General features: G+C 38.3%; 1 protein-coding gene, 1 long non-coding RNA gene and 1 pseudogene across 7 annotated transcripts in view; 2 read left to right on the top strand and 1 right to left on the bottom strand.

Annotated features, from left to right (window-relative positions):
- Positions 1-10459, top strand: part of LOC111737888 — a 107706-nt gene extending 97247 nt beyond the window's left edge. The window contains exon 3 of the long non-coding RNA XR_002779609.1: positions 10119-10459. This is a non-coding gene — a long non-coding RNA (uncharacterized LOC111737888). The remainder of the gene's footprint in view (positions 1-10118) is intronic.
- The window catches only part of TSHR (thyroid stimulating hormone receptor), a 102722-nt gene that overhangs the window by 87302 nt on the left and 3661 nt on the right, over positions 1-11759 (bottom strand). The gene's annotated exons all lie outside the window — the stretch shown is intronic.
- Positions 5588-5703, top strand: LOC111737949 (annotated as a pseudogene).

The following is an 11759-nucleotide window of genomic DNA, read 5'->3' as shown; positions in this document are numbered from 1 at the left end:
CTTTCTTTCTTTCTTTCTTTCTTTCTTTCTTTCTTTCTTTCTTTCTTTCTTTCTTTCTTATCTTTCTTTCTTGGCATATTGGTTAATTTTTTAAATGGAGAAATACCAATTTTACCCTGATACCAAAACCTGGTAAAAATAACACAAAAAAAGAAAACTACAGACCGATATCTCTCATGAACACAGATGCAAAAATCCTAAATAAAATACTAGCAAACTGAATACAGCAACATATTAAAAACATTATACACCACTATCAAGTGGGCTTCATCCCAGAGGCATAGGGATGGTTCAACACACGCAAATCGATTAATGTGATACACCACATAAACAAATTAAAAAATAAGAATCATATAATCATATCAATAGATGCAGAAAAAGCCTTCGACAAGATACAATATCCATTTATGATCAAAACACTTCACAAAATTGGTATAGAAGGAAAAAAACTTAACATAATAAAGGCCATCTATGACAAACCCTCAGCCAACATTATACTTAATGGTGATAAACTAAAAACCTTCTGTCTAAGATCAGGAAAAGGCAAAGCTGTCCACTATTACCATTGTTATTCAATATAACATTGGAGGTCCTAGAGAATGCAATCAGGCAAGAGAAAGATATCAAAGGCATCCAAATAGGAAACGAAATCAGACCGTCACTATTTGCACGTGACATGATTCTCTATATAGAAAATCCTAAAGACTCCACAAGAACACTACTAGAAATAAGCAAATACAGTAAAGTTTCTGGATACAAAATCAACATTCAAAAATCCATAGTGTTCCTATACGTTAATAATGAAGTGTCAGAAAAAAGTGGAAAAAATAATTCCTTTTGCAATTGCAACAAAAAGAACAAGATATCTAGGACTAAATCTAACAAAACATGTGAAGGACCTATATAATGAAAACTATAAGACCCTATTAAAAGGAATCAAAGAAGATACAAAGAAATGACAAGATATTCCATGTTCTTGGATTGGAAGAATCAACATAGTTAAAATTACCTTATTACCTAAAGCATTCTGCAGATTTAATGCAATCCCCATCAAAATCTCATTGACCTTTTTTAAAGAAATGGAACAAAAAATCATCATATTTGTATGGAAGCACATCCTGAGAAAAAGAATGAGGCTGGAGGCATCACTCTGCCTGACTTCAAATTATACTACAAAGCAACAGAAATCAAAATGGCATGGTATTGGCAGAAAAACAGACACACGGACCAGTGGAACAGAATCGAGAGTCCAGAAGAAAACCCACATTTACATGGGCAAATAATTTTTGACAAAAAAAGCCAAAAACATGTAGTGGAGAAAGGAAAGCCTCTTCAATAAATGGTGCTGGGAAAACTGGAAAGCCACCTGCAAAAGAATGAAACTAGACTGCTGTCTATCACCACACATCAAAATTAACTCAAAATGAATTAAGGACCTGAAAATAACACCTGAAACAATAAAGTACATAGAAGAAAACATAAGAACTAAACTCAAGGACCTTCAACTTAAAGAGAATCTTTATGACCTCAAAAGCGAGGGAAGTAAAAGCTAAAATAAATGAATGGGACTACATCAAACTAAAAAGCTTCTGCTCAGCAAAAGGAATTGTCAACAAGGTAAAGAGACAACCATCCTAATGGGAAAATATATTTGCAAGCAACACCTCCGATAAGGGCCTAATATCCAAAATATACAAAGAACTCATACGACTCAATAACAACAACAACAAAAAACAAATGATCCAATCAAAAAATGGGCAGAGGACCTGAACAGACACCTTCTCCCTAGAGGACATACAAATGGCCAACAAATATATGAAAAGCTGCTCAACATCACTAGCTATTAGGGAAATGCAAATCAAAACCACAATGAGATACCATCCCACACCTGTTAGAATAGCTATAATCAACAGGGCAAGTAATAACAAATGTAGAGGATGTGGAGAAAAAGGAACCTTCATACACTGCTAGTGGGACTGCAAATTGGTACAGCTACTATGCAAAACAGTATGGAGTTTCCTCAAAAAACTAAGAATTGATCTACCATATGATCCAGCAATCCCTCTACTGGGCATTTACCCCAAACACTTGAAAATCCATATCTGAAAAATATTTGCACACAATGTTCATAGCAGCATTATTCATAGTGGCCAGGACATGGAAGCAATCGAAGTGTTCTACGATAGATGATTGGCTAAAGAAGCTGTGGTACATATATACAATGGAATATTACTCAGCCATAAGAAGAGATGAAATACTGCCATCTGGACAACATGGATGGATCTTGAGATAATCATGCTAAGCAAAATAAGCCAGACAGAAAAAGTTGAAAATCACATGATATCACTTATATGTAGGATATAAACCTAAAAGCAACAAATGAACAGGACAAACAAACAGAGACTCATGGACATGGACTATAGACTAGTATTTACCAGAGGATAAGGGTGGGGGAGGGAGAGATAGACGGGGTAAAGGGGTCAAATATGTGGTGACAGAAAGAAATCTAACTATGGTAGGTAAACACACAGTGCAAATATATATATATATGCCTTACTGTTAAAGTGTACAGCTAAAACTTATTGGATTTCGTTAACCAATGTCACCATAAAAAAATAAATTAGAAAAAAGATAAAATAAAGGAGAAATAAAATAAGATATAGAAGCCAATTTTATGATAAGAAACACCATTACAAATAAGATACTGTTTGAGTTCTGCAGCTTCCCTATAACGGAGAAAAGCCCTTTGAGTAAGTATTAGCAATTAAAAGGGCAAAAGAGTTATGAATAATGGCTCATGCACTGATATTAAGTCACTTCTTTCTGGAAGTTGATGAAGATTGCTCTGGGACCAGCAGGAGTAAGCACATGGTATTCTCTGGCCAACTGGCTAGAAACATTCTCCTTCACAAGTCGGGAACTCTTAAGACCTTTTGACATGGGAAAGTAGTTTCATGGTTCTAAGCCTCTGAGAATAAGTATGGCCATTTTCAGTGTCCAGATTATTATACCTAAGGTGTAAGGCATTTAGACACTGAGCGGGGCCACACTCTGCACCAGTGTGTTGGAAAGGAAGCTGCCTGAAAAGTCCTGAAAGTCTATCAAGCTTGGCCTGTTTCCATCTGTTTTCCCATTGGGCCACTTGTCCAATGGCCACACTTTCTACATCTACAATGTGGATGAAACGTGAAAACATTATGCTAAGTAAAAGAGGCCAGGCACAAAGGTCACATGTTACATGATTCCATTTATATAAAATGTCCAGAATAGGTAAATCCATAGACACAGAAAGCAGATTAGCGGTTGCCTGGGAGAGAGGGAGTGGGGAGTTACTGGTTAAGGAGTACAGGATCTCACCTTCCATCCTGGGGCTTTTCTGTTAATATCTGGGAACTCTTTCAACATCCATGCACAAGAAACCTGGAAGGTTGATGGGATTAACACTCTGACCTATAGGGTATAAGAGCTAATGGATAAAATTTTCCTTTCCTCCTTCTTAGAGCAAGGGTCCTGAGATGTATCTCATCTGAATTCACAGGGGGTCCCATGGGATCACCAACCATTTGCTTTTAATAGCAGCTAACTCTCCCCACTCCCTGCTTCACTCCACCATCCCACCATTGTGTTCCCTGGAACCTTACCCCCCAATAAGAATCCTCACGCAGGGTCTGCTTTCTGGAGAATCCAGGCTAAGACATCACCAACTCTCTCTTTCACTCAGATTCCTCACAGTCTGTTAGGAAATCCTGTTGGTTTTTCCTTCAACATAAATCCAGGATTCAATCTTTTCTTACCACCTTCCCTGCTATTCAACTGGTCCAAGCCATTGCCATCTCTCACCTGATTAATAAACACAGCCGGGGTGGTCCTACTAAAATGTAAGTCAGTTCATGCAGTTATTTTTGTTTCAAAATCCTTAATAGATTCTTATCTCATTTAGAACATGTATATATAATACCTTATAACGATCTACAAAGTACAATAGGATCTGTCCTATAACTGCTTTGATCTCATTTCCTATAGACCTCCCTGCTTCAGCCACACTTCTCTTCTTGTTACACCTTAAACATGCTATGCATTTTCTCCCATGTATCCCGACTCTGGGTCTTTGCATGTATTCAGAATTTTCTCCCCCCAGATGGATATTCAAATGCCTCTTTCTTAGCGAGGCCTTCTCTGACCATTTAAAATGCAACTTCCAGCATTCCTTCTCCCTCTCCCTTCCTTAATTTTTCTCCATTATACTTATCACCATCTGCCATTCTATGTGTTTTACTTATTTATATTTTTGGCTATTTCCTCCTGCTAGAATGTAAGATCAATGAGATCATCTATTATACATCTCCAATGATTAGAAGAGTACTTGTATATAATAGGTGATCAATAAATATTTATTGAAAAAAGAAAGGTAGAAAGAAAGAAAAACTAACTACAATAAAAGTCCACCTCTCTAGAGATAAGGTTTTTGGTCATTGCAAATCATTAGACCATGGCCATGTCCCAGAAATAACTGAAAAGGGTGTGGAGAAGGAAAAAGAGCAGTCACGAAGCCCACAGGAAACTTTGTCATAGGAGAGCCCCTCATTTATGCCCTATAGTAAATAGGTCCTATTTACTGTCATGTACAGATCCTTTCCCCAAAGTTAACCTTCTAGTTTCCCAGCTCACAAAAGATTGAAATAAAATATGAAGCAACGGTAGCTGGCAATAGGAAGAGACAATTTCAACCCCCTCTCTGGAGCTGAGTAATTACGATAAAACTCGGGTGTGGATAAGATTAAGCTAATGTCTACAAGATGTGAGCCAAAGGCTTCATGTATCACATAAATACAGAGATCGTGTTTTTTGAAAGAAAAATTGGGACACAGGGAGCTCTTTCCAGGTGCAGGAGGGGTGTGAGAAGTTTAGTTAAGATGATGATGAAATATTTGAGTTTCTAGAATATTCTGATGGTAAAATGTTTTAAATAGGGCTGCATGTAAGAGAACTACATTCATAAGATGGTTTAAAATTTACAAATGCCTGCTTTGTAATTTTAAGAAAAGAATTTGTTTTGAAAATTTCTGGGACGCTAAATAAAAGTTCTTAAGGAATCATATAGGAATGAAGCAAAGTAGGTAGAGTGAGATATCTAAATGGAACCCTTTAAAATCCAATTTGTAACTTTGAATAAACAGAACCATTTTGCCCATACTTAAAATTTCCTCCAACTATTTTTCAGTTGCAGTAATGAAAAGCAAAGAGTAATTAAAAATATAATCCAGCTTCAGTGAAAATGCAAACAGGGTCCGGATGAAGGTTTTAATGTCCAATATGAGGCATTAGACGCTTGTAAGATCTGTTTTTAAAATATTGACTTGAAGAATAGCCACATTTAGTGAACCTCTACCTGAAGAGCTTGCTCAAGGGCTAAGTGTGAGGCATGAAAAAGTAATCCTGATAATGTATATCACAGTCAAAGGTCAGGACATTTTTGTTTATTTTAAAAATACACTTTAGGGACATGGTTCCATAGTGTAGCGGTTAGCACGTCTGCTTTACACTCAGAAGATCCTGGGTTCACGCCCCAGTGGAGCCACGATTCATGGTCTACGGCCATGCCACCCTGAACAAGCCCGATATCTGATCTCGGAAGCTAAGTAGGGTCGGGCCTGGTTAGTACTTGGATGGGAGACTACCTAAGAAGACCAGGTGCTGCAGGCATAAATAATAGTAAATTAAAAAAAAATTAAAAAAATAAAATACATTTTAGTGTTCTTTTTAATAACATAAAAAGATTGAATCATACTTAATACCAAATATATATGTGTCATACAAAAAAGCCAAATTATTCTGAAACAATTTCTTAATTTTCTGGGGGTGCAGGGGTCAAGGACATCTTTGAAAATCTGAGGAAAGTCATAGATTCTCTCAGCAGTGCACTGATATACCTATATACAAATTTTCACTTCATCACAAATTCCCGGGAGGACAATCATGGACCCCCTAGGAAGCCCATGAACCTCTGGTTAATAAATCTCAATCTGAAGGGTAATAAACAAACGTGTACGACAAGGAAATATTGAAATAATTGTATGGTTAGATCAATTCAAGTTAATAATTTCTCAGCTCTGTGAGGTGAACCTGATTTCAATTAATGATAAATCCAGATAAAATTTGCTCATTTAACACTATGTTTTAAGGATTCTGATTAGTTTTCTATGTCTACTACTTTATGAGAGCTGATAAAAGAAAACAGACTCCGAGATAGCCAGTGTTTGTTCACACAGGTGAAATAACTAGGCATTCTGGACCAAAGGATCTGGACCAACAGGACAGGATGAGCATGGCCTCTGTAGAGCTGGTCTGACTGTTGAGGATGGGGGCTTACGCACACATAGCACTGCCTTCTTCACTGGCCTCCTCCAGTGCCTGCCATTATATGCATCAAGTCGCTTACTTGAGTCAAGTTACTGGGATATTTAAATACAGAATTGTATTATTCTGAAGGCACAAAGAAATATTCTTGGAAGGTATATATGAGGCCACGTGAAAAACAGTTAAATGATGGAATAGAATTCAAATTATCTGTAAGTTTTTGAAAGTTAAATTAACAACAACAACAACAACAACAACAACAACAACAACAATGATGGAGACTTCAAAGGAATGTCCCATTTGCTCTGGATGGCAACTGGGTGTCCCAGATATCCTGGGCACCCTCTCCTGCTTCCTCTTGCTTAGGAGTGCTACATTTGGAAAGTTTAGGAATCTCTGATGGAGTTAATTTCTTGGAGGTGGCTGTTCAAAGGAGCGTCTTTAACATGGTTATAGCAATGTGAACATAGGGTCAAACAGGTGGAGACAGATGTGGAATCCCATCAGATGTCATTTCAGAATCTAAAAAACCAGTATCTCAGATAACTAAGAAAAATATAAAACAAAGGTAGAATTTCATCTATCTTAACAGAGCAATAAAACTTAAGGACTTTAAAAAAGAATTACAAAAGGATATGAGGAACCCGAAAGAATGTCATTAAAGTGCCTCTGGAGACATTCATTCATACATTCATTTATTAAACAAATATTTTTTGACTACTGATTATATGCCGGGCTGTTTCTGGGTACACGGATGCATAACTGAGTAAAACAGATGACAACAAAAACAACCTTGCCCTCATGGAGATTATATTCTAATGGGGAAAGACAGAAATAAGAAACACAAAAACAAGCCAATTACGTAGTATGTTAAAAAACAAACAAACAAACAGGAATGTTAAATTTTAAAATTTAGGAAAGCCGGATTGAGAAGGTAACATTTGAACGACAACGTGAAGGAAGTGAGAGGAAAATAATGTTCGAGACATAGGGAATGTGTAAAGCCTGACAAGTGTGAGGGACAGCAAGGAGGCCAGTGGAATAAAAGCTGAATTATGAGTGAAAGTAATAAGTAGAATTGGAAAAATAAAGAAGGTCCAAATCATGTAGGGCCTTTGGGGCCACTAGAAGGACTTTGAGTTTTTATCTTGAGATAACTCGGAAGCTTCTTGAAGGTTCTGAGAAGAGGAGGGGCATGGCCTGGCCTACATTTAAAAAGATCTCTTTGGCTGCTGTGTGAAGAACAGACTGTGATGGGCAAGCAAGGGTGGAGGTAGGAGACTGTTAGGATGCTCCTGCAGTAAGCTAGGAGGGAAGACACCAAGTATCTTAAGAGAGCCAAAGAAATGCAAAATTCAACCGAAGCAGTGAAGGATGTTCTCTACCACCTCCGTGGGGATTGCAGATTTTGAGGTGGTCCTGAGAGACCAACCCCTTTTTAAGTTATTGACTCCTAGTTATAGCGACAATAAACAAGGCTCAGACTGTCCCAGCATACCCCACAGGCCACTGGTCTTTATGGTCTATTAGTAAGATCTATTAGTAATCTATCCTTCAGATTGGGACACAACTGTGAGAGTAAAAGGAATGCTATTAATTAGACCTGGACGACAGGTGTAAAAGGAGGTTCCATTTAAATAGGGCAGCCCTAACTATTAGGAACCTGGGAAGCCAGTGGATGGTTTCATAAAGAACCAGAGTTTAATGGGGGGAAGACTAGCTTACTTAATGATTAAAAATGTCTTCTAGCTTGGGAAAAAATTAGAATTAAGAACAGAAATGAGACTCTAAATCAGACCCACAGTATTAATATTTTTGTGTTGAGTTTAAGAATAATTAATATATATTTGGTAGTTTTAGTATTTGTATTATTTACACTGGCCTATTGAACTATCTAATAGATTGGCCATGTAATTCCAATTTAAAATGTATAATTGAGTAATTTATTTCGACTTGTGATTTAAGTTGGAAAGAAAATTATTTTGTACTAAATTTACTTGGAGAGTGCTAACCATTCTAAGCATTTTATATGTATTGAAGGGAACAAGAAATCATGCTTTAGCGGAAATTTGTGCATTGCCTAATTCTTCCAAGATTCGGAGTCTGATTCTATGAGAGCTATTTACGACTCTGTAGATTGTATATAACTGAAAGCACTGCAAAATCATTTTTGTCTATCAACATGCTATTCTGTCCTGTTAGAGCTTCAACTGACTGACACCCCGCCCCATGAAAGAAGTCAGTTTTGTCTCCATTAGCATGTTTACTTCAATATTCCTGATCTTTAAGTATGTCGATTTGTGGATTCTCCCGTGAACTGATTGCTACATCTTACCAGTTTCCTCACTGCAGTGGGTTGACCAGTGTCCCCATCTAGTCCTGATGATCTCACCCCAGAGTGAGTGTTCTTAATCATTCTACTCTTCTGCCCCTGTAAATAGCACTGGGGTGTCTAAAAATTTAGGATTCTCGGTACATATAAAGTTTAATTAAACAGATTTCCTAGAATTTTCTAAGCATTCAGAAAGTTTTGTCAAATATTCAAGTGCTTTAAAAGAAAATATATTAAATTTGTATTCAAACTATTTATTATGCTAAATTTTAAAAACATATTATTAAGTTATAAAATCTTAAAGTAGCTGTTGCAATTAGATTAACAAATAAAATAATAAATATATGGAAAACTCAAAAAGAACTAGGTTGTATATTTATGACTTGAATGAATCAAATATTTTAAAACTCAGTTATCCCCAATAAGTCCTTTTTGTGCACAAAAGCTGCCTCCACAGACATCAGAATTCACCATGACCTGTATGTGTGTTATGAAGAAAGTTATAACATACTGTGTTGCTCATCAATATCTTTGTCGCAAGTGAATAAATCACACTCCTTCATTATTCTTGGAATTCTTCAAAGCTCTTCAAATGAGCAGTTCCATTTCCTGGAACATCCCTTCCCCACGCCTTCCTCCAACTCCACCTCCCCACCCCCGAACCCCTGCAGCTCCTTATACCCAGCTCCTACTTGTTCAGGATGTAGCTCAAGCCTTCCCTGAACCCCAGTTTAAGTCAGTCTCCCCATCCCCACCAAATATAGTCTCAACACACAATTATAATGATATGTTTATGTGATTATTTGATTAATATTCAGCCTCCACACTAGACTGTAAGTAAGATCCCTGAGGGCAGGGACATGTTGGTGTCGTCTCTCACCAAATCCAGAGCTTAGCATAGTGCCTGGAATACAGCCGGTGCTTAATTAATATTTGCAGAATGAAGAAAGTGGTAAGTAATGTTGAGGGTACATGGCCCCTCTTTGGGGGAAATTCTCCACTGTGTGTAATGTTAGAAGGACCCAGTTCTGCATCTTTCATTACAGACACCACAAATGGGAGAGGGGGATCTCCTTCTTCTCGCTGCTCCTAGTAGCTAGGACACAGCAGGAAATCTATGCCAGATAATCAGATGCTCCCGTATAGGATATTACTCTCTGGCTGGTGATTCAAAGAAGCAGGGGCAGTAGAGAAATTACTGATGGCAGCACATAGACAGTTCAGCAGAGTTGGAACCGGGAGCCCAGCACCACCGGTGTCCAGTGGCTGTGGCTGAGGTGTTGTCCGTGAAGTTGTTCCAACCAGATGGTTGGCTAAGGCTCCAACTTCCTGCCTGGCCTGGGCGCTGGCTTCTTCTCAAAGCTTAGTTACAATGAGTCTGTAAATTACATGTTTTTCTTTTGAAGTATTTCTTTCCTTTTTAAACTAGACAGAGTGGGTTTTCTACTACCATCAAAAACCTTGACTGACACAGAGAGAGGAGAGGAGAGGAGAGAATAAAACAGAAGAAGTCGCAGAGCCTGGAAGCATGACGTGAAGCCACCTCTATAAGACAAGGTATGGGCTGCGATGGGGGAGCGTGTGGATGCGAAAGCAGAAGGCTTCTCTCAGGGTTGAAAACCAAATGTTATTCAGGTTATGACCACTGACTGTGACTAAAATGATTGTGGAATGTGTATCAGGTGTGATTTGGAGACACACGAGATTGTTTTAGGTGGAATGCCCGCATGGCCTTAAATAACGTTGAAACACATAGTGAGAAAATGATTCCCTCTCCCATTATTTTTCAACCCTTCTGATATCACCGTGGACACCGTGTCAGATTGGTATAGATTTCTAATATTTCTTGAACACTTATTACTCTTTCTTTTTTAATGGAGAAGGCAGCCTTAGGCTCAGAGCATTCACAGACAATAGTCGTGAGCTAGAATATAACTACATTTGTATTTTCATCGTATTTCATTTTCCGGTTACCCGCTTTTTATAGCAAGTTGTGCTAATTTTCCATTTATAGTTGTGATACAACTTTCAAGTAAATTTCTTTCAGTTAAAGAAGTTAGCTAACTTAAAGATACTGAACAAATGCTAGCACAGGTAGAACGCAGATCAGGCAAAAATCTGGAAGATGGTGAGCGATTGTCTTCATCTAAGAAAACACTAGGATAGTCCATCGATTAGAGCCACAGATGCAGAATGCAAATGACTAAAAACCTAAGCAAAAATCAGAACCTAAAAACAACAGCCGCAATAACTCCTTAGGAAACATTTCTGAAGGCACGCAAGTGTGTGATGGACAAACCATTAGTTACTTCACTGAAGCCCTAGACCATAGATGGCAAGGGATGGAGGAGGTAGAGGTGGTGATATAGGTTGTTCCCATCATGAAACTAAAAGCAGGTAGGTGGAAAGGCCAAGGCAAGGTGAGGCAGCGCCTTCTCCAGGAGTCTGCACAGATCCAGAATGGCTGCCAAAGCCTATCCATCTCCCCATTCAGAGAAGAGATGGTCTAATCGTGCAGAGAGGTGGCAAAGGCATGCTCTGGATAAGAGTGATGGGTCAACCTCGCTATCCTTGGTTTTGAGGTAATAGGATCTATAATTAAAATTTTTAATTTTATTCTGCTTGCTTCATTTAAGTTGCCTTAAGTCAGCAAATCTCAACTGAGAGGAGCAATTTTTTTTTTTCAAACTACCTGTATATCCAATCCTGCAGTCCTTTCAAACTACCTGTATATCAGATTGTAGACTATGCCATGGCGGAGGGGGAAGAGGGTGGGTCAGGATACCAGCTCTCCCTCACCTACCACCTAGTTAGAGCCTCAGTGGGCTATTATGCTCCACTGAAGGGGGTAAGTGGAGACAAAGATTCTGTGACAGCCACAACAGTATAACCCTCTCCCACCCATCCACCAGACCACCTGGCAGGAGTATGGATAGTGCAAAAAGAGGTGATCTATTTACCTTTCAGCACCATAATGTATGGATAGGCTTAGGAAAAATTGCTCTCAGCTCCATAATAATTTATGAACCAGCGAGGCAGTGGTTACATAGCATCTAGCTTCAGAAAAGCA

Source organism: Pteropus vampyrus, unplaced genomic scaffold, assembly GCF_000151845.1.
Source record: "Pteropus vampyrus isolate Shadow unplaced genomic scaffold, Pvam_2.0 Scaffold32, whole genome shotgun sequence".
Classification (NCBI taxonomy): Eukaryota; Metazoa; Chordata; class Mammalia; order Chiroptera; family Pteropodidae; genus Pteropus; species Pteropus vampyrus.
Note: the sequence above shows the minus strand (reverse complement) of the source record. Positions and strands in the feature narration are given on the sequence as shown.